This window comes from Sinocyclocheilus rhinocerous, unplaced genomic scaffold (genome assembly GCF_001515625.1).
Source record: "Sinocyclocheilus rhinocerous isolate Xijiao unplaced genomic scaffold, SAMN03320098_v1.1 scaffold1796, whole genome shotgun sequence".
Classification (NCBI taxonomy): domain Eukaryota; kingdom Metazoa; phylum Chordata; class Actinopteri; order Cypriniformes; family Cyprinidae; genus Sinocyclocheilus; species Sinocyclocheilus rhinocerous.
Genome location: NW_015645066.1, coordinates 50,704 through 73,613, shown reverse-complemented (window position 1 = coordinate 73,613; position 22,910 = coordinate 50,704). Strand labels below are relative to the sequence as shown.

Here is a 22,910-nt window from a genome sequence, read left to right as displayed (position 1 = left end):
CAGTTTTTGGGATATCTCCCCCTTTTGCCTTACAGACAAACGACAGTGGTTCGGGCCTTTAGTCAAGAACAACATGAGGCGTCTAACAACTCCCAAGATGACCATATGCATGTAATCTAAAACAAAAGAGCTCACGCAAGGAATTGATGCAGGAATTAAGGGGCTGACACCGGTTTGGTGGCTGCTGTACTCTTTTCTACTGAAAGCTTCATCTGTTCGAAGACAGCATTCCTGTTCACTGAACACAATTCTTCCCTCGTCATGCTCACCTCTGATTACACATCTTTCACAACTCTCATAGGAATTGTGATTCTTGATACATTTCAGATATGCTCTTGCCGGGGCATCGCAGATGAGAGCTTCAATATGGATGGTGTAAGTCTGGTCATCATAACTTATCCCATTGTTCTGGAGATGCTTGTACTCATTCAAAAAGTCAGAAAGAAACTCTTCCAGGGGACTGGGCTTCTTTTGTCCACAAAATATAGCGACAATAAATGGATCAAAATGGCTAAACTTTGCGAGTATTGGCCAGAATTGAATGCCGCTACTTTTGAAAAGCGGAATACCATCAATGTTTACACTGAGGTGTACAGCATTACTCTCTGTCTGACTTAAAAACTGGCGGATCCCCTTCTCTAAGCCATAATATTTGTACTGCCCGCCACATTTACCAACAGATGTTTTATCTCGTGGTGTAGAAAGAAGTGTCCTTGCATCCATAGGCAAAGAGTGCCCTTGTTTTCTTAATACGGACAGTAACTCATTCACAGATCTGTGTCTCTGTTTTTTGTGGCCCACTGTCTCAAGTCATCCTCCAGGTTTACATTCACTTCTTCATCATTTTGTTTGTGTTCTAAATCTGTAGACTCCTGGTTGTCATCACTATTGGATTCTAAACTGTCTAAACTATTTGTAGTCCCAGTCTCACTGTCACTGTCACTGTCAAAAGCATATGGAATGCCAGGCAGACTGTCATCACTGTCTGAATCTTGCAGAAATTGATCCAGTTCTCTTTTTCTTTTTCGCCATATTTTCAAGTAAGCCATCTGTAAAACAAGGTGAGCGTGATTTCACCAAGTACAACATGTTCCTGGATCAACATCCTTGATGATCCTGGAACAACATTCCAATCAACCAATCAGAATTGAGATATAACTTTTCAGGAAATATCTGTTTTAGGCTTACAATCAGGGTTAGGTGCTTCTACACCCTTGTTAATCAGCTATCATTTCCCACTGATTTTAGGAATAAATTATGGGTAGGGTTAGGTTTAGGGGTGGGGATTGGGTTTAGTCTATATTTTTGGACAATAATGTTGATCCAGGATCATCAAAAGATGTTGATCCAGGAACATGTCTTACTTGCCAAAATCAAGTCAGGGGTGGACAAGTTTGGTTTTTGCATTTACTCAGTTAAGTTGTATGTACTTGGAAAATGTATTTTAAGCTTGACAAATGTAGTTATATGGACTTATAAAGTTTAGTTGGAATAACGTTTTTTTGAGGATTCAGTACCAATTACACCGATCAGTACCTTATTTTTCTTATTTCAACCACACCATAAAAACATTTTTTAATTTAGTGTTCGTGCTGCATTAAATGTTTAGTCAATTCAAATAACCAAGTTGTCACCTAGTACAGCTTGACATTTCATGTTGGCTAAATGCTCCGGTTACTCACGTAACCTCAGTTCCCTGAGATAAGGAAACGAGCGTTGCATCATCTTTTGATGACTTGTATGGGGAAACCCCTGATTACTCTGTTACTAAAGCCTGATTTGTTAACATTTGTGTAGCTGCACAAACCAATGGCGCTCATGCCCGCCAGAGGGTGCGGAGCCGACTGCTATAGAAGTCGGCATGGAGCGCCATTTCATCAGAATCAATGACTGAAGCGACAGCCATCGATTTGCGTGCAGCTGTAGCATGGCTAGTTACGCAAGGCTCGTTCCCTTATCTCAGGGAACCGAGGTTACTTGAGTAACTGGAGCGTTCCCTATCGGAAAGTAACTCCCGTTGCGTCGTCTTTTGATGACTTGTGTGGGGAACGCATCCGTGCTATAAGCAGATGCAGAACTAAGCCTGCTCCGCGAGTTCAGCCCAGAAACACTCAGCGAGGGCTCCATAAGCCTGAGCCACAAAGAGAACCGAGAATATTCTGAGGTCTTCTTGACATAACTCTCCCCACCCGAGGGGAGGGAAAAAGCAAACTTTAAGCTCCATAGCTGACATGAAGGAGCAGGATGCAACTTCCTTCACTATGATGAAGGAGCTTGGAATGGCCTCTGTGGCATGAATAAATTATGCAGTTGAATTTTGATTGCCACCATGTCAGGAAAAACACACTGGAGTACAGGTAAGTTTCAAACAGAACAAACTCTTTAATAACTGATAAAGCAGCTGAGCAGATAGTGGTTATGCAGATTGAGTGATGACAGTTACTGAATGATCTTTGCAGATCAGATGAATGGAGAGAGCAACGAGGGAATGTATTAACAGACTGGATACGGAAGGAAGGAGCAGAGTCCAGGTAAGTAAATCACGGTTGAATATCAATCTGGGTATAGCAGTACTAGACAAGACCAGAAAAGGAGTGAATGTGTGCATGCTGCTTATATCTGGTGCAGGTGATTGGTGACAGATGAGGATGTACGCTAAAGCTTAAAATACAAAAGTGCTGGTACTGCGTACCTGTGCGTACTGACCTGTTTGAAACGGCGGTAAAGTTAGTTTGACGTTTGACATTCATTAGACATTTGGTTTCATACCAATTAAACTCTTTGTGCCTGTTATGTTTTGAGCCCAAACTAACTCAGATAGACATAAATATATGCCCTTTACGTTGCACAAGGCTTAATGTATATATAAAAAAAAAAAGTAAATTAACTATATAAATTAATTAAACAATTTAACTGCAGTACATGTCATTATACTATAAAACCAATACTAAAATGTTTATAAAAACATCCCTGTTATTGCACAAGGCTCCAATTTTGTAATTACCATTTTATTTGTTTTATAATAATTTTACTTTTACTGGGCTGAAAAATGCCTTTCCAAAGACGCTAGGGCGGGCGTGCAGATCGCCAGTGCGCCTGTGTGCAACGGGACTCTCTGCCTTTTGTTTACACTTGTCTTTTAAAAAAAATATGTTCTGGGGAGGTAAAGACTACACAAAAGTTTTTTTTTTTACTCCAATCGGTTTTGGAGAAGCTTGATCGTCAGCGGGACACCGGATCTTTCTGCGTTTCTGTCAAGGTAGAATTTCAGCAATAGGGTATGATCAAATAAAAACAACGCACAAGCATGGTTTTTTAAGGTGCATGATTACAATGTAAAAAATGGTGCGTCGCGTGTCTTCACAGGACCTATATGGGATGTGTGTGAACGCACGCACATTCTGTGTGAAAAGGGCTAAAGTGATGGTAACCACTGACTTGCTTTATTTGAATTGGCAAAGGAACAGAATCAGACTTTTTTAATGTTCTACTTCAAAGTAAAAAGACATGTTGGCTGATGTGTGACAGCAAATTTTATTTTTTTGGTGAACCAAACCTTTAAACAAAGCTAAAGAAAATTACTTGCCTTGAAACGTTGGCAGGAAAAAAATTCTGTGGAGGAGGCAGTGCAGGACAATGCAAAATCTAATAATTTAAAGAAAGGATAGTAATATGTTACTCACAATTGTTCACATTACTAAACACAACACTGAAATATACTTAAACAGTACAATATGTTGAGTGTTATGTAAATATGAATATCTAAGATAAATCTTAAGACAGACACTGAGCGTGTGTCTCAATCAGTTCCCTAGCTCCCTAGGTCGTGAATCAGTATATAGTGTACATGAATTTGGGCACTGGTAAGGACAGTAAGGGCCCTGGTTCACTACACATTGGGACACTAATGGTGACATGGCAACGTCCTTGTTGTACTGTTTATGAACAATGGCAGAACTGAAAAATTTCTGACATTAATTTTTGAATTGTTATTTAAAGTGCTAATGATAAATACTTTGATTGTTACATATACTTGCAACATTTCAGCCGTACATTATTCTAAATGCTAGCTTGATTGTTCAGTGCCTGTCTAGCGATGTATGTTTATGCTTAAATATAATTAAATAAAGGATTATTAATTCCAAAACATCTCTCGCATGTTATTATGTGTGGTGAGTTTGTTCACGTGATTCATATTTCACACTTCAGAACTTCCGTTAAGGGAACATAGTGAGCAACGATGCTCCCTGGATTTTACGGTGCATTGTGGGACTTTTCAGGGAGCGAACGTTTCAGTGCACTGATAGAATTTTGTGATTGAGACAGCCCTTAAAATGGCCGACTCCCTGATCAGTTTCCTGACTACTTAACTAGGGAGCTGATTGAGAATGTGTCTGACGGTTAAAAACATCTTAAAATGCCAATGATCTGTTTGCAGACCAGCAAAGGGGGAAAATATTACATAGATCTAAATAGTAACAATTATTATTTACTAACCAACATTACAAACATGTTACCAATATAAAATTGTGGTAAAGGATCATAAATTTAATGTCTTAAGACAGTGAAGACTGGCTGCTGCATGATGCACTTTAATTGATCTAAACCCAAATAATGTGAAGGTGTCGGTCAGTTAGTGACAAAATATACTTACAAAGCCAAAGACGATGTGAAATATGGCTCTGAAAAGAGCCTTTGGGGTGGTGTTCAGCGGCTGTTGAGACAAGCAGAGGGGAGAAAAAGAGAAGAATAAAAAACATGGCAGAACGTGTGAGAGATTGCACAAATAAAAACTGTATTCAGATTTTTTTTTATTGATCATTATTGACTAATTTAAACATGGCAAATCAGAGATGCAGGATGCTAGACTGTGTTGTGAAGTAGCTATTCCTTTAATGTTTTTCTTAAGACAGTGAAGACTGGATGCTGCACAAACTCAAATAATATGGTACTGTGTCAGTCAGTTAGTCACAAAATATACTTACAAAGCCAAAGACGATGTGAAATATGGCTCTGAAAAGAGCCTTTGGGGTGGTGTTCAGCAGCTGTTGAGACACAAGCAAAAGGGATACAAATTTTAAATAAAAAACCATGGCAGAACGTGTGAGAGATTGGCTCATGAGAGAGAGAATGGATTAACTCAAACAGGTTTATTGATCAATTCAGGTAAGTGAATGACAATGGTAATGGCTGGTTGACTTGTGAATAACTGTTGGTCTTGCTTTTGCAGGTGGACATGAACTGCAGGATAGAGGAAGCACACACCACTGTACAGAGGTAAGTAACAGGACATCAGGGGATTCAATGATGGAGATCAGAAGATGTGACAGGGGACTGAACAATGGTGAGATACAAATCTAACAGGTGAAAAGAGGAGGTAAGCTGTCTTGATCCTAGTCAGACACCAGACACTGACAAATAAGTGGTGCATGTTTTTATGCCTGGTTGCAGGTTGGATAGTGATGGATCAGGAAATTGCAGGTGACTTGACTGAGCTGGGGCTACAGGAGAGCCAGTTGGTGGTCCTTGGAGTCCTGGCAGAGCAGAAGACTTCATGTCGGTCTGTAACTTTGGAATACCTCTGGAGTGTCGGCAGGTCTTTGATCGCCAGCTAGGCTTAGAAGCATAGTGAGTCCTGGCAGGGTCAGGAGGTATCATTACTATAGCAGTGCCCTCAGTGGTTGCGATGACTGAGCCGAGTGCAGCTTCTATGGCTGCGACGAGGGAACATAGAGCAGCTTCCATAGCTGACATGAAGGAGCAGGATGCAACTTCCTTCACTATGATGAAGGAGCTTGGAATGGCCTCTGTGGCATGAATAAATTATGCAGTTGAATTTTGATTGCCACCATGTCAGGAAAAACACACTGGAGTACAGGTAAGTTTCAAACAGAACAAACTCTTTAATAACTGATAAAGCAGCTGAGCAGATAGTGGTTATGCAGATTGAGTGATGACAGTTACTGAATGATCTTTGCAGATCAGATGAATGGAGAGAGCAACGAGGGAATGTATTAACAGACTGGATACGGAAGGAAGGAGCAGAGTCCAGGTAAGTAAATCACGGTTGAATATCAATCTGGGTATAGCAGTACTAGACAAGACCAGAAAAGGAGTGAATGTGTGCATGCTGCTTATATCTGGTGCAGGTGATTGGTGACAGATGAGGATGTACGCTAAAGCTTAAAATACAAAAGTGCTGGTACTGCGTACCTGTGCGTACTGACCTGTTTGAAACGGCGGTAAAGTTAGTTTGACGTTTGACATTCATTAGACATTTGGTTTCATACCAATTAAACTCTTTGTGCCTGTTATGTTTTGAGCCCAAACTAACTCAGATAGACATAAATATATGCCCTTTACGTTGCACAAGGCTTAATGTATATATAAAAAAAAAAAGTAAATTAACTATATAAATTAATTAAACAATTTAACTGCAGTACATGTCATTATACTATAAAACCAATACTAAAATGTTTATAAAAACATCCCTGTTATTGCACAAGGCTCCAATTTTGTAATTACCATTTTATTTGTTTTATAATAATTTTACTTTTACTGGGCTGAAAAATGCCTTTCCAAAGACGCTAGGGCGGGCGTGCAGATCGCCAGTGCGCCTGTGTGCAACGGGACTCTCTGCCTTTTGTTTACACTTGTCTTTTAAAAAAAATATGTTCTGGGGAGGTAAAGACTACACAAAAGTTTTTTTTTTTACTCCAATCGGTTTTGGAGAAGCTTGATCGTCAGCGGGACACCGGATCTTTCTGCGTTTCTGTCAAGGTAGAATTTCAGCAATAGGGTATGATCAAATAAAAACAACGCACAAGCATGGTTTTTTAAGGTGCATGATTACAATGTAAAAAATGGTGCGTCGCGTGTCTTTACAGGACCTATATGGGATGTGTGTGAACGCACGCACATTCTGTGTGAAAAGGGCTAAAGTGATGGTAACCACTGACTTGCTTTATTTGAATTGGCAAAGGAACAGAATCAGACTTTTTTAATGTTCTACTTCAAAGTAAAAAGACATGTTGGCTGATGTGAGACAGCAAATTTTCTTTTTTTGGTGAACCAAACCTTTAAACAAAGCTAAAGAAAATTACTTGCCTTGAAACGTTGGCAGGAAAAAAATTCTGTGGAGGAGGCAGTGCAGGACAATGCAAAATCTAATAATTTAAAGAAAGGATAGTAATATGTTACTCACAATTGTTCACATTACTATACACAACACTGAAATATACTTAAACAGTACAATATGTTGAGTATTATGTAAATATGAATATCTAAGATAAATCTTAAGACAGACACTGAGCGTGTGTCTCAATCAGTTCCCTAGCTCCCTAGGTCGTGAATCAGTATATAGTGTACATGAATTTGGGCACTGGTAAGGACAGTAAGGGCCCTGGTTCACTACACATTGGGACACTAATGGTGACATGGCAACGTCCTTGTTGTACTGTTTATGAACAATGGCAGAACTGAAAAATTTCTGACATTAATTTTTGAATTGTTATTTAAAGTGCTAATGATAAATACTTTGATTGTTACATATACTTGCAACATTTCAGCCGTACATTATTCTAAATGCTAGCTTGATTGTTCAGTGCCTGTCTAGCGATGTATGTTTATGCTTAAATATAATTAAATAAAGGATTATTAATTCCAAAACATCTCTCGCATGTTATTATGTGTGGTGAGTTTGTTCACGTGATTCATATTTCACACTTCAGAACTTCCGTTAAGGGAACATAGTGAGCAACGATGCTCCCTGGATTTTACGGTGCATTGTGGGACTTTTCAGGGAGCGAACGTTTCAGTGCACTGATAGAATTTTGTGATTGAGACAGCCCTTAAAATGGCCGACTCCCTGATCAGTTTCCTGACTACTTAACTAGGGAGCTGATTGAGAATGTGTCTGACGGTTAAAAACATCTTAAAATGCCAATGATCTGTTTGCAGACCAGCAAAGGGGGAAAATATTACATAGATCTAAATAGTAACAATTATTATTTACTAACCAACATTACAAACATGTTACCAATATAAAATTGTGGTAAAGGATCATAAATTTAATGTCTTAAGACAGTGAAGACTGGCTGCTGCATGATGCACTTTAATTGATCTAAACCCAAATAATGTGAAGGTGTCGGTCAGTTAGTGACAAAATATACTTACAAAGCCAAAGACGATGTGAAATATGGCTCTGAAAAGAGCCTTTGGGGTGGTGTTCAGCGGCTGTTGAGACAAGCAGAGGGGAGAAAAAGAGAAGAATAAAAAACATGGCAGAACGTGTGAGAGATTGCACAAATAAAAACTGTATTCAGATTTTTTTTTATTGATCATTATTGACTAATTTAAACATGGCAAATCAGAGATGCAGGATGCTAGACTGTGTTGTGAAGTAGCTATTCCTTTAATGTTTTTCTTAAGACAGTGAAGACTGGATGCTGCACAAACTCAAATAATATGGTACTGTGTCAGTCAGTTAGTCACAAAATATACTTACAAAGCCAAAGACGATGTGAGATATGGCTCTAAAGAGAGCCTTTGGGGTGGTGTTCAGCAGCTGATAAAAAAAAAACATGATTGTGAAATATTGCAAATGTCTTTATGAATAAAAAATGCTATTCAGTTTTTATTGATCATTAAGAGGTGCTAGACTGATCACTTACAAAAACCAGACGGCAGACACACTGAAAAAAGAAGAGTTATTTTCATGGTATAAATTAAAAAGGCTCTGATTAATGAATATGTAGCCTACTATAACATCTGAAAAAGCACCGATGAGATAAGAATGCAACAGAGAATAGATTTTATTACATTAAACCCCTATCGACTATTAAGTAACAGAAACATGTGACTTTATTATTCAAAGTTGAGATTATTATTATTATTATTATTTTAAAATAACTAGTCTAACAAGTGCAAGTCAACGGAGAAGGGCACCTCGCGCGCTCAAAGCCAAGCCAGCGAGACTGGTGCCCTTCTCCGTTGACTGGCTGCTATAATAATAAATAATAGTAATAATAATATTTAAAATTGTGTCTTTATTTATTTTATAGTAATGTTAACATGACAGACATAATCCTGAAACGAATGAGCTTCTCTGCTCATTCCGTTATCGTAAATGATGTCACACAGTCAGCCTAACGGCATTTAACGGCATTTTATGGTTAACGATACAGACTAACGTTAGTGGAAAAGGAACAAAAAGGGCGGAAAACCATTCTGTGTGAGAATTAAAAATGTAAAATTTACTGGTAAAGACAGTCAGTCAATTTTAGGACAGTTTATTAAACTCTCTAATGTTAATTAAGTTTCATTCGTGATGTTACCCTGAGAGGAAAAAACGCGTTTTTCACATCAGACTGTTCTTATAATTAGATTTTATAATTGTATAATTGTCCTGTTTTAATATTTTACGTGACATTGTGGTTATATGTTTAAACATTTGTTTAAATAAGATGTTTGAGTAAAAAGACATTTACCTCAGTGCTGCAGGTGTCAGAATGTAGCCGGGCTATGCGCACGGTGGACACGGGCCCTTGTATATACCCGCTGACAGGTTTCGCGGGCTTAGCACGCGAGTAAATTATTTTTTTTTTATTTATTGAAAATGTAATGTACATTTATATAATGATACCTTGCTTTATATTACAAAAAAGAAAAAAAAAGAAAATCCAGTCTCTATCCCCAATACTGTTATGTATATATATATATATATATATATATATAATCACATTTTGCTAAGCAACATTATTTCATTTTGCTAATTTTTAAACAATTATGGAAAGGATCACAAATTATGCAAATGGATCCAATGTGCTTTTATAGATGTTATGTTATGTTTGCTCATAATACCTTGCTTTATATTACAAAAAAAAAAAAATCCAGTCTCTATCCCCAATACTGTTATGTATATATATATATATATATATATATATAATCACATTTTGCTAAGCAACATTATTTCATTTTGCTAATTTTTAAACAATTATGGAAAGGATCACAAATTATGCAAATGGATCCAATGTGCTTTTATAGATGTTATGTTATGTTTGCTCATAAAATAAATGATTTATTTATTAAATGTATGAGATTAGAAATGTCTTACCTGTCTCCCCATGTTCTTTTCTAGTGGGTTGTGAAGAAAAAGATGAGTCAAGTACTCCAATGGCAACAATTTATTTATTTCCCCAAAATGAAGACAGTGTTCAATCTTGTGGTTTGAGCTTTGTGGCCTTTACACATTGAATTTTTTTAATGAGAATTTGAAATCCACTTCGAGTCGCTGACCTTATGAGTTTTTCAAGATCTCAAGTTTTCAATTTCTCAAATGGGAATGGATTGCAAGCATCAAGATTGCAAAAATCCCTTGCCTCTTGTAGATGCAGCATATAGGATGGATGTTCTGCATCATGAAGTGAACGCCATAAAGTTATGTTAAAACCCTAATCTGTTCCTTGGGGTCACACTGACCCCATTTGAAATTTCTTTAGTTAAAAAACATGTCTCCCTTCATCTCAGTGACCTAGGATTTTGTGACTTTTTCTACAGTATCTTTTTCTTCACACACACACTTACGTTTGATTCGGTTGTTCTGAAGGTGGTTAAAAAAAAAGAAGTCACATTTATGGTCTTTGGGGTCAAAATGACCCCAATTGAAAATTAATGGGAAACATGAAAACAGTTTTTTTCCTTTTATTTGTCAAATAAAATCAATTTATCTTTAATGAATCTGATCATTTCTATACAGAAATGAAGGCCTGGTACTAGAGGACAAATGCAATATGGAATTGAACTGCTCACTCACACACATAAACAAAACATGCACCTGTGTGTCTGCAACAGAGCATTTGTATAGAATATGGCAAATAAAATAAGCCACAAAAGCAGATAACAGATATGAAAAGGCGAGATCTAATACATGCACACACGTATACACACACACACATGCACACATGCATGCAGATGTGACTGCAACGGAGAATTTAGCATTTTTAAAGAATTTGTCAAATAAAATCAGTTATATTTATTTTATTAATTTTTTTTTACATTTGTTTACAGAATATTGATTTTAATGTATTTCATAATGTTTATATGTACATAAATTCTCAAAATATATTACAAATGTTGGAGCAGTTGGCCACAGACAGAAAAATGAATGTATGTGTAAGGCTCTCTTGGATATATGTGGTCATATTACATTCTTTATAAAACTATTCCTGTAGAATTTTCTCTAACCAGCAAATGGCAGTTTTCTGTCCCTAACACCTAGATCAATATCCAGAAACAACTTATATTTAATTAAGATTCAAATTAAAGTGATTTATTTAAAAAATGCAATTTTTCATATACAAGCTAAATTTGCCCAGCAGACTTTCACACCATTCTCTTATAACGTTCAAATAGTTGGTCGGGAATTCCCTTCAACACAGTCCGCTAGTGTTTAAAAATCAAACCCAGTACAGGTCAGTAGCCTTTAACCTGTCAGTGTCACATTATAAATGTACAGCTTGCAACCAGAAAATTGCAACCATAGTGATAATGTTTTTGTGGTTTTATTTTCAAACACCAAGGCAAGCCTGAAGCATGTAGTCAATTTGGAATTGCTTGTATGCACTTGAGTCCTCAAGAATGTTTCATGTTATCCACCACTACAGTCCATGTCCTTCTGAGTTCAGTGAGTTATGATCTCACTTATCATACATAACCTTAGGAACTAAACGATTTACACATTTAAAAAATATTTCACAAATGAAAACATTTTTTTTAAACTTTTTGTTAATGACTTGTTTATTGACCTCTGATCCATTATTTTCAAAGCCAGGTTATATAGTGACACTATTGATGTAGTAACAGATAGAGGAGCTTGACTTCAAATGTTCACACTACACAATTACATGCATATACAACCTGGCTGCTTCAAAAGGTATAAGGTCTAATCATATGAAACCAATTATAATTTATTCTAGTTGTAAACTATTTTTGAAATGTATTGGCTATTTTATTACTGTATTACTTGATTTTTGTTGCATGAATAATACTGCAAATTAGTACTGTCTGGATGAGAAGTCATTATTGTGTAGCATCATGTGCTATTGAGTTGCACGTCTGAGTGTGTTTGAGTGTATTTACTTGATGCTGCTGGGGGAAAAACAACAACAACATCTGTCTAGTACATGTAGTGTGTTGCTCTTCAATATGTTCAATATATTTTGTGTTTTCTTACTTACACATTTTTATTTGTTTTCTCCTATTTAAAATCTCCTATTATTACTTTTGCAGGTGTTCAACTGTTTATCATTTTATATTATGACTGGTCTGGACAGACCAAGTTTCAGTGTTACAGGAAAGACACAACAGAAGATTATTTGCTCTATATGCGTCCAGTTGCATAAAGCAACTTCCTGCAATTAGTAACGCTTACTTAAAATATTCAAGTAGCCACAACAAAACCAATAACATTAATTCACCAGTGAGAGGCAGCAGTGCGCTAATGTGTTGTTAATGTGCAACAAAATAACAGAAGAAGAAATAAGCAAGGTTAGGTTAGTTAGCATGCGTAACAAGCAACGTTTTGAATTTGTGCCAGGAATTTGCTGAAACTGGGAAGAAGGAGAGAGACTGCTTGCGTTTTTACCACTGGATAAAGACTGATTACTTCTACACAATAATAAATTAATTGTTTACTGTAATTTTTTGCAGTGGTCCCTCTATAATTTTATAACACTGTGATGTTTTGGTCGCTTTTTGGATTAAAGTTATTTTTCAATTTAAAATTTTATCGTCAATATATTTTTTAATACATCACAAGCATAGACATTACGTGATTACACTTTTAAGGTTTAAACTGAATGAGCTATTTGTCTTGCAGTAATTATTTCTTTGCTGTGTTGGAACACAGTACAGTAACACCGAAGAAATGCTGCTTTTGAATTGGTTTTATGACTGAGATATGTATAGAAATGCTTCTTTCTTTCTTTCTGCAATCTTTGTAAAGCATGCAAATATCAAGGAGTGAATGTGTCTGTAATACAATTCACAACAATAGTGGAACTGGCCTTTAACTGAAGAATTATGTCATATTTAGGACAAGTGCTTTTGGCAACAGCTTTCTCTGAACAGTAGTCTCATGAACACAGGACTCGGTATACTGCAAAGAACAGTCTCCAGGGTCTACCTCAGCCATTTGCTTCCAGACTGCCATGTGCTACGTTTGGATTACCCTAATACCGTGAAAAACACTTACTGTGTGATGCTTGACTTGGGCATTGTCAACTGGTGCGGGCAACTCAGTGCCATACTTAAACTCATCATACTGCTACCTCCACTGTTTACAAGAAGCATACCCTAAATCAGATTGTTTTTGCTTTGTTTCAAAATGTTTGTAATACAAGTTAAAACTGCATTGAAAAACAAAAAATACATTACCTTTAACTTTGAACTGTCACTACCTTTAATTTATGTGTAAGTGTGCGTGTGTGTGTGTGTGTGTGCGTGCGTGCGTGCGTGTGTGTGAGTGTGTGTGCGAGTGTGTGTGTGTATGTGTGTGTGTGAGTGTGAGTGTGTGCGAGTGTGTGTGTGTGTTTGTGTGGAATGGAACATTGTTGTCAGTAATTTGTAATGGATGTTTGAAGCACTTAAGTTAGTGGAGTAACGCTTACTTGGTTTTTTTAAGGCAATCGGTTTGCATGCTTTTAGCAAGTAAATCAGATTGCTGTTTAAGTAAATACAACTTAGAAATACCAAGTTGCAGGAAATGTTACATGAGTTAGCTCAACTTAAATAAATGAGTTGTTTGAAATACGCACATAGTATATTGTACTTAATCATTTAGTTGTTGAAAATAGTGATTCTGAGATACCAGAACTTGCGTGTAAGTTTACAACACTAAATAAACCTTTGTTAGTACAAATCACTATTCTTATTTCACTTTGCTTGGTTTTTTCAAGGCAATTGGTTTGCATGCATATAATGTCTACTAGTAAACAACTCATTACTTACAGCATGAAATAACAGATACGCTCATATCTGAACAACGCATCTTTGGTTGTTTGATGCGAAGGTCCCAGGAGAGTGCCAGGTCAAGTACAGCTCTTTCGTCTTCCTCTGTTAATTCTTTTGTGCCTTCAAGCTAACATACAAATGTAAGGTTAATACGGACACATAAATAAATTTGTAACCATGTCTGTCATGTAACAGTAACAATTGATTATGCACAGTTATAGTACTTCCTGGTTTAGATAAGCCAGCTCAGTCATTCCCGGTCTACTGTCAAAATCACCTGTGCTAAAAGGGGAGCACACTTTGCTCGGTTTCTTTTTTTTGTTCCCGTTTTAATAATTCTTTAAAATTATGGCATGTAATTGTAGTGTTTTTAATCCTGCCCAATAGATGTGTATGTAATGGTAAACCTTGAAAAATCTTTAGAAGTTGACAATGTATTTACCTGTCATCCGTTTTTTTCTCTCTTGTCAATGATTTGAGTACTGAAATGTATTGCTACTTTCACTATTTGATCTTTGTCACTTTATGTCAGTTTTTTATTGTATCACTGTTGGTACATACATACATAATCACATTCTGTATGTTCCGAGAAGTCCAAAAAAAACACACACAAAAAAACACTAGACGTCAATTTTGAACGTAGAATCTACGTCCAAAAGGGGTCGTAGTTTGACGTCCAGATCGTACAAGATTTGCACTTCGTGTAGACGTACAGATATGGTCCTGGACCGACCGACGTAATATAGACATGATCTGCACGTCCATACGACGTCTAATGTTTATTGGGTGGGCAGCAGAAGGGGAACCACATCTGCCCTTTGTTTCATAAAAGCCCACACCTCAGCTGCTTGACCTGGCGTTGTGTCCGTTCAGCTACCTAATTTAACAAAATGAATTAAATTAGATCCTTCTTATTAAAAAAAAATAAATAAAAAATAATCTTATATATTATATAATCTTATTATATATAATGTCTACTAGTAAACAACTCATTACTTACAGCATGAAATAACAGATACGCTCATATCTGAACAACGCATCTTTGGTTGTTTGATGCGAAGGTCCCAGGAGAGTGCCAGGTCAAGTACAGCTCTTTCGTCTTCCTCTGTTAATTCTTTTGTGCCTTCAAGCTAACATACAAATGTAAGGTTAATACAGACACATAAATAAATTTGTAACCATGTCTGTCATGTAACAGTAACAATTGATTATGCACAGTTATAGTACTTCCTGGTTTAGATAAGCCAGCTCAGTCATTCCCGGTCTACTGTCAAAATCACCACCTGTTCTAAAAGGGGAGCGCCCTTTGCTCGGTTTCTCCATGCAACCCATTCACAATTTGAAGAAAGCCTTTGTTTGTGTCAGAGGACCAAAAGCCAACGTATACCGTTTCAGGAATGACAAACGCAAAATGTAAAAGATGCAAGTGAATACACTCAATTTTCATTGCTATGATTGACAGTGATAACTACAGCAACGGATGGAACAAAACATCTGACAAGCCGATGTCAAAATAAATCTGTCATTCAGAGTAAATTCAGAGTAATAAAACTACAGCAGCAACAAGTCTGTGTTGGCTGAATGCATTTAGCAGCTTTTATAGATAAAGATAAAACTTACAAAATTTAGTTTTTAAATTAAATATGAAAATATTTTGAAATATTTAATGCACTATTTCATTGTTATACCATTAATAATAAACTTGTATTTAACTAGTAGTAATGGATAACACCCTCTAGGAACTGCAAATAGGAAAGGCAGACATTAGTGATGCACCGACAAAGGTAAGTATACGTTAAGTTGCAATAAAAGTCAACCCTTACCATAGGGCGTTTGTAAAAAAGGAAATTCAGCTTGTTCTTTGTCTTTTGCTTCTAAATGCCCGGAATGTTCTCGATGGCCTCCCAAGCTCCTGGAACCTTTGTAGGTACTTTTTGTACGCCTGCGCATGGCTCAAGTGGGGGTTTTCCATTGCGAGTTGAATTTCTTCCGGCGACCAATGTGTATTAAGGTTAGTGGGTACCGTTTTTGTCTCCACCCAGTTAACGATTTGGTCAGCTTCTTCCTCCTGGACTTCTGGGTCTGACCTTTGCGGAGAGGGTGCCCTTTTTGGAGCCTCCTGTGTCGCTGGTTTAGGCGGAGGTTTAGGCTGCTGTCGGGGCATCTTGTGTGGTACCGTTTCATGAAGTCTTTTAACAGAAGGTGAGTGCATCAGTATTAAAGGAGATAGAATCTTCATTCTTTGCAGCTCGTTCTGGCTTAGGGGCATCTCACTCACGAAAGCACCAAGCTGTGCAAAGGACACATAATCTCCAGTCTGGATGAGCCCAAGACAGCTGATGAAGGTTAATGTCTGAAGACGTTGTTCTCTTTCCAGTGTCTTAGGCAGGCGCTGGAGGCCGACGCTCATCCATGGCATTCCGCTCTCCCTGTATCTCTGGATGTTTGATGAATAGCACAGGGACCGCCGCTCAATCTCCACGCACACATCGCCGATAACGGCAGCGGCGTCAGCTGCAGGGGACGGTGCCTCGCCGTCGTTGAGCAGTTGAATGTAGTCCTTTTTGTTCCACTTGGCTTTTGGATGGCGTTTCTCATCCCAGTATGTTATGCACGGGAAGTATTTGTACTGCCGCATACCCTCCAACAAACACTGGGAGACATCATGCCCCATGGATTGTGCCAATTCAACCGCCCTCCCGAAAGTCAAAAGATGGTTGAAAGCTTTCCTTTCTGACAGTTCTTTGCAAAACTGCTGCTTGGTTCTGGATCCAACTAGTTTTGCCATGAATGGAGGAGTCTGGTCTTTGAGCGCTTGCATATTTATTCTGTCATTCCTTTCATGAAGGTCTGCCAAGAGCACTTTAAGAAGGTCCTCACCCACCACTGCCGGGGATGCCTGCAAAGTGTCAGTCAGAGGAAATAGCCTCTCAATCCTCTGTATTTGAATGGGATCACTGATCCATAGTTTAAGTGGCGGCGGAGACTCGCCGACGCTTGCGCTTCCCACAGGTGACAGGCCCAGGAAGCCTCTTTGCTTTGTCAGGCTGTTGGCATCACTTGAGTTTGTCCCCAGGCTGACGGAGTACGGTGCAGACTGAGGACATAGGACCTTTCCGTAGAATAGCTCCTCGAGTGCCATTTCGCACTGTAGAGAGGTCCCACTTTGGGTGAACCCACCTTTTCCCCGATTTTTGCTGAAAAGTGACTGAAGGGTGTCAGTCAGGTGGCTCGCAACCGGCCTCACCACGTGCCGAAGGCCCAGCTGGTGTTCGTTGTTTTCACTTAGTGTAAATAGAATCCATTGCTAATACGAGATTTGAAAAGGGAGGAAAAAAAAGTTCGGCAAAAGGCGGGATCGAACCCGGGTCGATCGCGTCAAAAAGCCAAGGGCACGCACTTATCATTAACATCTCCACTATCATTGAAAAACCAATGACAAAACATGCATGTGTTTACTTCACAAAACAGTGCTCCTCACAGTATTGCAGTCTCAGCACACAAGTCACAAGGGAAACTCCATTTGTCTGTACTTCTGTTGCTGTACTGCAGGATTCAAGCGTGGCTCAACTTCAGACCACAGTGAAAGAAGGCCTTAACCTTCCGGAGTCCCCTGCCTCAGGCCAATCCAAAGTCCATAACAGTGTCCCTCTGCATTCAAGACAGACTCTACATCAGGAAAAGTGCTCTGTGCAGGGAAAGTTTCTCACAGTTACAGTCTTCTTCAAACTTCTGTGGATTGAAACTGGCCTAGGAAGCAACTCCATAAAATTGCCTTTGTGTGAATTTCCCTCCAATCTGATGCTCCAAGGAGAGATTTATTTTAAGGGCAGTCATTGCTTTCAAAGGAGGCTTAATCCAGGATGCTCAAAACAAAATATGCCCACATGCAGTGTTATACACAAAAGAGTGATTGCACTGTTTAAATTTAATCTAACAAGTATTAGTATTTTTGTTGTATGCCACACACCCTTGTTTTCCCACTCCTGTTTGGAGAAGTCGTCTCTGCTTTTCTGGAAGTCAGGCTTGATGGAGTTTGCACTCAAGTCTGTTATTCTGTGTGGCATTTTTGGTTTGAAGACAGACAGTGCGCCATGGCTTGTCAGTATTAAGTGTTTTGAAGTTTAAGTTTTTAATGGTCTATTGTTTGTGTTAACGGATGTTCGTTAGTACACTTTAATTCAGTTTCACAAGTAAAATCATTTTGGCTTAATTCTTAATTCATTGAGTCGTAAGTTTCCACATACATATATGAATACACGCACATATAGCCTATATATGAACACAGAGCTACAGCAAACATATTATGTTGCGTGTATTTATGACAATGATTATATTACTATTGTTGTTCACATAATAACACACAGTAACAAGTAAAAACATTTACGTTGGAGTTGGTGTTACATTCCACACATCCAGTGATCCGCGGTGTCTGTTATAAGTTGGAGACACATAGGTAACTAAGTGAATGCGACTATTTAATGTGCTGTGGTTTGCCGTTTAGATTACCTTGTTACTTCAACTGTATTGGTAAAAAAAGACAGCCACAAAAACGAAACTTCTATCAACACAAATCAGCACAAACGATTGAGCCTATTTTGGGTGAATTCGGAGCGTTCTGTATGAAGACTCTTCCTTGAAGACCCACAGTTTTGTTTTAAAGGATTAGTTCACTTCTGAATGAAAATTTCCTCATAATTTACTTGATGAGTGTTTGAGGTTAAAAAGTATATAATTGTAAATCTTTTTTAGAAAATGACCGAACGTTTCGCTAGATAAGACCCTTCTTCCTCGTCTGGGATCGTGTAGAACGCTTTGAAGCTGCACTGAAGCTTCCACCCAGTGAAGCCCACTGAAGTCCACTATATAGAGAAAAACCCTGGAATGTTTTCCTCAAAAACCTTCATTTCTTTTCGACTGAACAAAGAAAGACATGAACATCTTGGATGACACGGGGGTGAGGAAATTATGAGGACATTTTAATTCAGAAGTGAACTAATCCTTTAAGGGTTTAATGATTATTGGGTTTATAAAATAAATATTCAAGTTTTTATTTTTCATTCTGGCATATATTTCTAGCAGAGATTTTCCTCCGATACAATCAGGAACATCTCACCCCTGCACTACAAGATATGGGCATCTGTGAGATGGAATTGTGTATCAAAGAGTGCCTTAAGAACTTTTAATTTGTAAAAATGTGATGACGAATGTTCAGCTCATCATATTTCATAGTCCTGAAGCTGTTTATATTTCTGTAGCAGATTATGAGAAAGCCAGACAGAAGGCTGAAAGGGCTGAGACGTCCTCTCATCTCAACTCTGAAAGTGACGGTATGCTGGGAAGGTTTCATCGGAAAAGGAAGCCCCAACCTCTTTACCAGAGTCAAAGAGAAAGTCAATTACACGCAAGCATTGGTTTTAGGTTGTCACATCTCAAGAAAAGTTGTTGTATTAGTTGCACAAGTTAAAGCATACAGATGATGTTGCACAAGGACTGCTAGAATACACTATTTTTTCAGCAAAGTATCTGGCAACACTTGCATTTGTCGTCAAGTCATAGCCAGTACTGTCTTGAATAGCCTGTGCATGGAACTTTATCTTTTATAACATGAGATTTGACAGAAAAAAAGAGCACCCACATACAGCTACAATAAACTTCATAACCCGTAAGTTAAAGAAAACATAATGCAATGCACTTACTGCCTCAGTTGTGGCCGCTTGGTAAAATATTAATAATATAATGACATGCAGGTAAATTATTATATATAAAGCTACCGTATAAACTTTGACAACACAGTGTTTAATTGTTAAAAAAGGGTGTTTTTTCAGTTTCTTGAAAAGTAGCAGTTTTGGTCACATGTTTCTGACCGACAGCATGTGGGTGGGGTCAAAAAGTTATATTGCCTATGTCCCAATATGAGGTAAATCCGGCCCTGAGCACCTGGAACAATCCTTAAAGTCAAACTAATCTGTTATTATTATTATTATTATTCAAGTTTATTTCCTTGGAGCTTAGAATGTTTTAACGTCAAGTCATAGCCAGTACTGTCTTGAATAGCCTGTGCATGGAACTTTATCTAACCAAAAACAACTGATAGCAGCTCTCAGTGACAGAGCGTCACACCACGTGAAAGTGAAACCTGAGCGGTGAACTAATTTTCGGCAGCCGAAATTTCGGTGCATCTCTAATTATTGGCGACATCAGAAATGGATATTATATAATAGATGCTTTTCTGAACATTTTAGCGATTAAAAAATATTAAAAAATGATTTTTTACACGGCACCCCTGCACTCGACAGACGGCACCCCGGTTGGGAAACACTGATTTAAAACACCAGTTTGTCTATGTGTCCCTTTTATTGTATTATATCTTCAAATGACCTGTCAAAACTTTATTGGTTAGGAACGACATACACAATATATGTTCAGCAAACTGAGAATTTATTAAAATAACTTAACAACACTGGAAAATAAATAAAACTCGACAGTTCCATTAAATAAATAATATAAATATAAAATAAATTTTAAAAAGCACAGTGGGAATGTCCGCTTCAATTTTTACAAGCTTGGCAGATTTCTTTTTTTTGGCAGAACTTTTTCTTTCCCAGACCGTTGAACGCATTGACACAGGCACACATCACAGCCAATCTAAGTCAAATGTGCCTATTTCTGTAATACACATAAAAGTAATATTTCCCTGAACATTATATCACCTCCAATGATGGCCGTGGCAGGACAGACAGTGAGTTCATGAATGGCCTCCATGGCCATAACAGGACAGGCTGTGAATTCATGGACGGCATCCATGGCTGTGACAGGACAGACAGTGAGCTCAAGAACAGCCTCCTTGGCCGTAGCAGGACAGGCAGCGACAGCAGGCAGGACTCTCTGAGTAACGCAGATCAGCCTGCAAGCACCATGTGATGACTTCACCTGACCTAGCTAAATATCCCAGACTCAAAGGACCCCTCGGGGTAACTCAAATTTTGCATTATCCAACACTTTGTTTTGAAACATGACAATAATTTGAGTCATTCTTATATTGTTAAGGGGAGAGTTCATCCCAAAATGATAATTCTGTCATTATTTACTCACCATTATGTTGTTCTAAAGCCATATGACTTTCCTTCTTTAGTGCTATACAAGAGGGGAATTTCTAAAGAATGATGATGCTGTTTTTTTTTTAAATTACACAGAGATACATCGAGATTAATAATCCATCGAAAGGTAATGCTAAAGCTTTGAAGTTGATGATGCATCAACAGTTTTTCATGTTCTGTGTATATGAAAACCCAATAAAAGATATTGTATAGATTATTATGTTGTGGTATGTATTAATGTGGTCTGCAAATTAATGTTTGAGATTGAGCTGAATTCTGGGCTATACATAATGAACATTCAAACAATACGGACTATGCTGTTCTTGCATAGACTCAGTATAAACCAGGTTTTAAACAGTAATTTTGTCCAATTTCTTAAGACTTACTTTAAGGACAAAGGGCCCACAGGAACTAGAGGGTGACACAGGAGTGCATTTTCAAACCACTCCCACAAAAAAACATCCCGTCCCGATCCCAGAAGAATGACTCCCATTCCCTCCCTTTGCCAGAATCTGTCAGTTACAGTAAAAATACAGTAAAGATCACAGCATGCCCAGACTGCCCACCTCAGTTGAATAAAAATCAAATTTTTTGTGTTATTTTATTGAACTAAAAGCCAGTTTAAACTTCATCAAATTTCATGTAAGTCATCCATGGAAACACACACACACACGCACGCATAACCAAATTTTCACTGAGTTTCCATTAAGATGGAGTCCCACTGTTGCTATGCAAGAACAAGAGAGTGTCCACAGATTCCGGACTGAGGCTGCTGCGCCTCTCCTCAATTAATCTTCCAGCAGCTTCCTGGCAACTGGCACCAGCCCACATGACATCTCCTACCAGAAGTTGAGAAGGGACTGGCCGGTCATCTTTGTAGGCTCATTCATATATTTCAGCACCAATTCGTGGCTCCATGACTCGTTAGTGTTACCACGGTCCTCCCTCTCCTCCTCCTACACACAGCTTGAGGAGAAACTGTGCACCTCTGTGCCTGTGGCCACTAGGTGTGGTGGAAAAAAGACAGATTTCTGTTCTGAGAAAAAAAAGACAGATTGTTATGGTACAATCGAGTTTGCATTATAAGCATAATGCTTTATATAGTGCAAAACACACGTCTTTATATTGATGGAGGTAATATACAACTTGTAGGTAGGTAGTGTGTGTGTGTGTGTGTGTGTACACAGTGTTGCTTTCGCTGAAGGCCACTCGTGCCTGAGTCGGAATGGTATTTGATAATGTGTCTACATGTCTTGCAGCTGGCGTACAGCGTTTTCACGCCGTCTTTCTCAACTCGTAAAAATGTTTTGGTTACTTCAGACCGCCCAGAAATGTTGGTGAGCGCAACTGAGGTATCATTTTCCGACAGTATGCTGCAACGTCTGACTCCATTTTGATTATGATTTTCGTGGCTACAAAGTGCACGGGGAAGCCACCTTTTTCTCTTATACCAACTTGGTGCATTACCGCCACCAACTGTTACGAGTGTTTGGAGAGTTTCTTTTCTTTTCCGTTGAGAGTTTCATGTTCTGAGTTAAGTTGCCTAACACCGTGTCTCCGAGTCCAACCTCGAGTGCAGTCTAAAACTTCAACCAGCCCACAACAACTCCGCGTCGTCAGCCAACGGCCAACCACTGGCTTCCCAGGACTGAACTTCCAGCCAATCAGCAACCGCGGGAAACCCCCTTTGCTGCAAGGAAGACAACAAAGGGAACCCCCGTACACAGGCAAATCAAGTACCTCCAGATTCTAGCTGAACTGGTGCATTTAATATAAATTTTAACCTCATTGAGGAACTCA

General features: G+C 38.3%; 1 long non-coding RNA gene across 1 annotated transcript; it reads right to left on the bottom strand.

Annotated features, from left to right (window-relative positions):
• Positions 1–4,654: 4,654 nt before the first annotated feature.
• On the bottom strand, positions 4,655–8,525 carry LOC107705328 (uncharacterized). The gene is made up of 4 exons (XR_001636060.1): positions 8,507–8,525; positions 8,176–8,235; positions 4,986–5,045; positions 4,655–4,714 (listed from the first exon to the last, which is right to left on the bottom strand). It is a non-coding gene; the product is annotated as an uncharacterized LOC107705328 (long non-coding RNA).
• Positions 8,526–22,910: the final 14,385 nt, after the last annotated feature.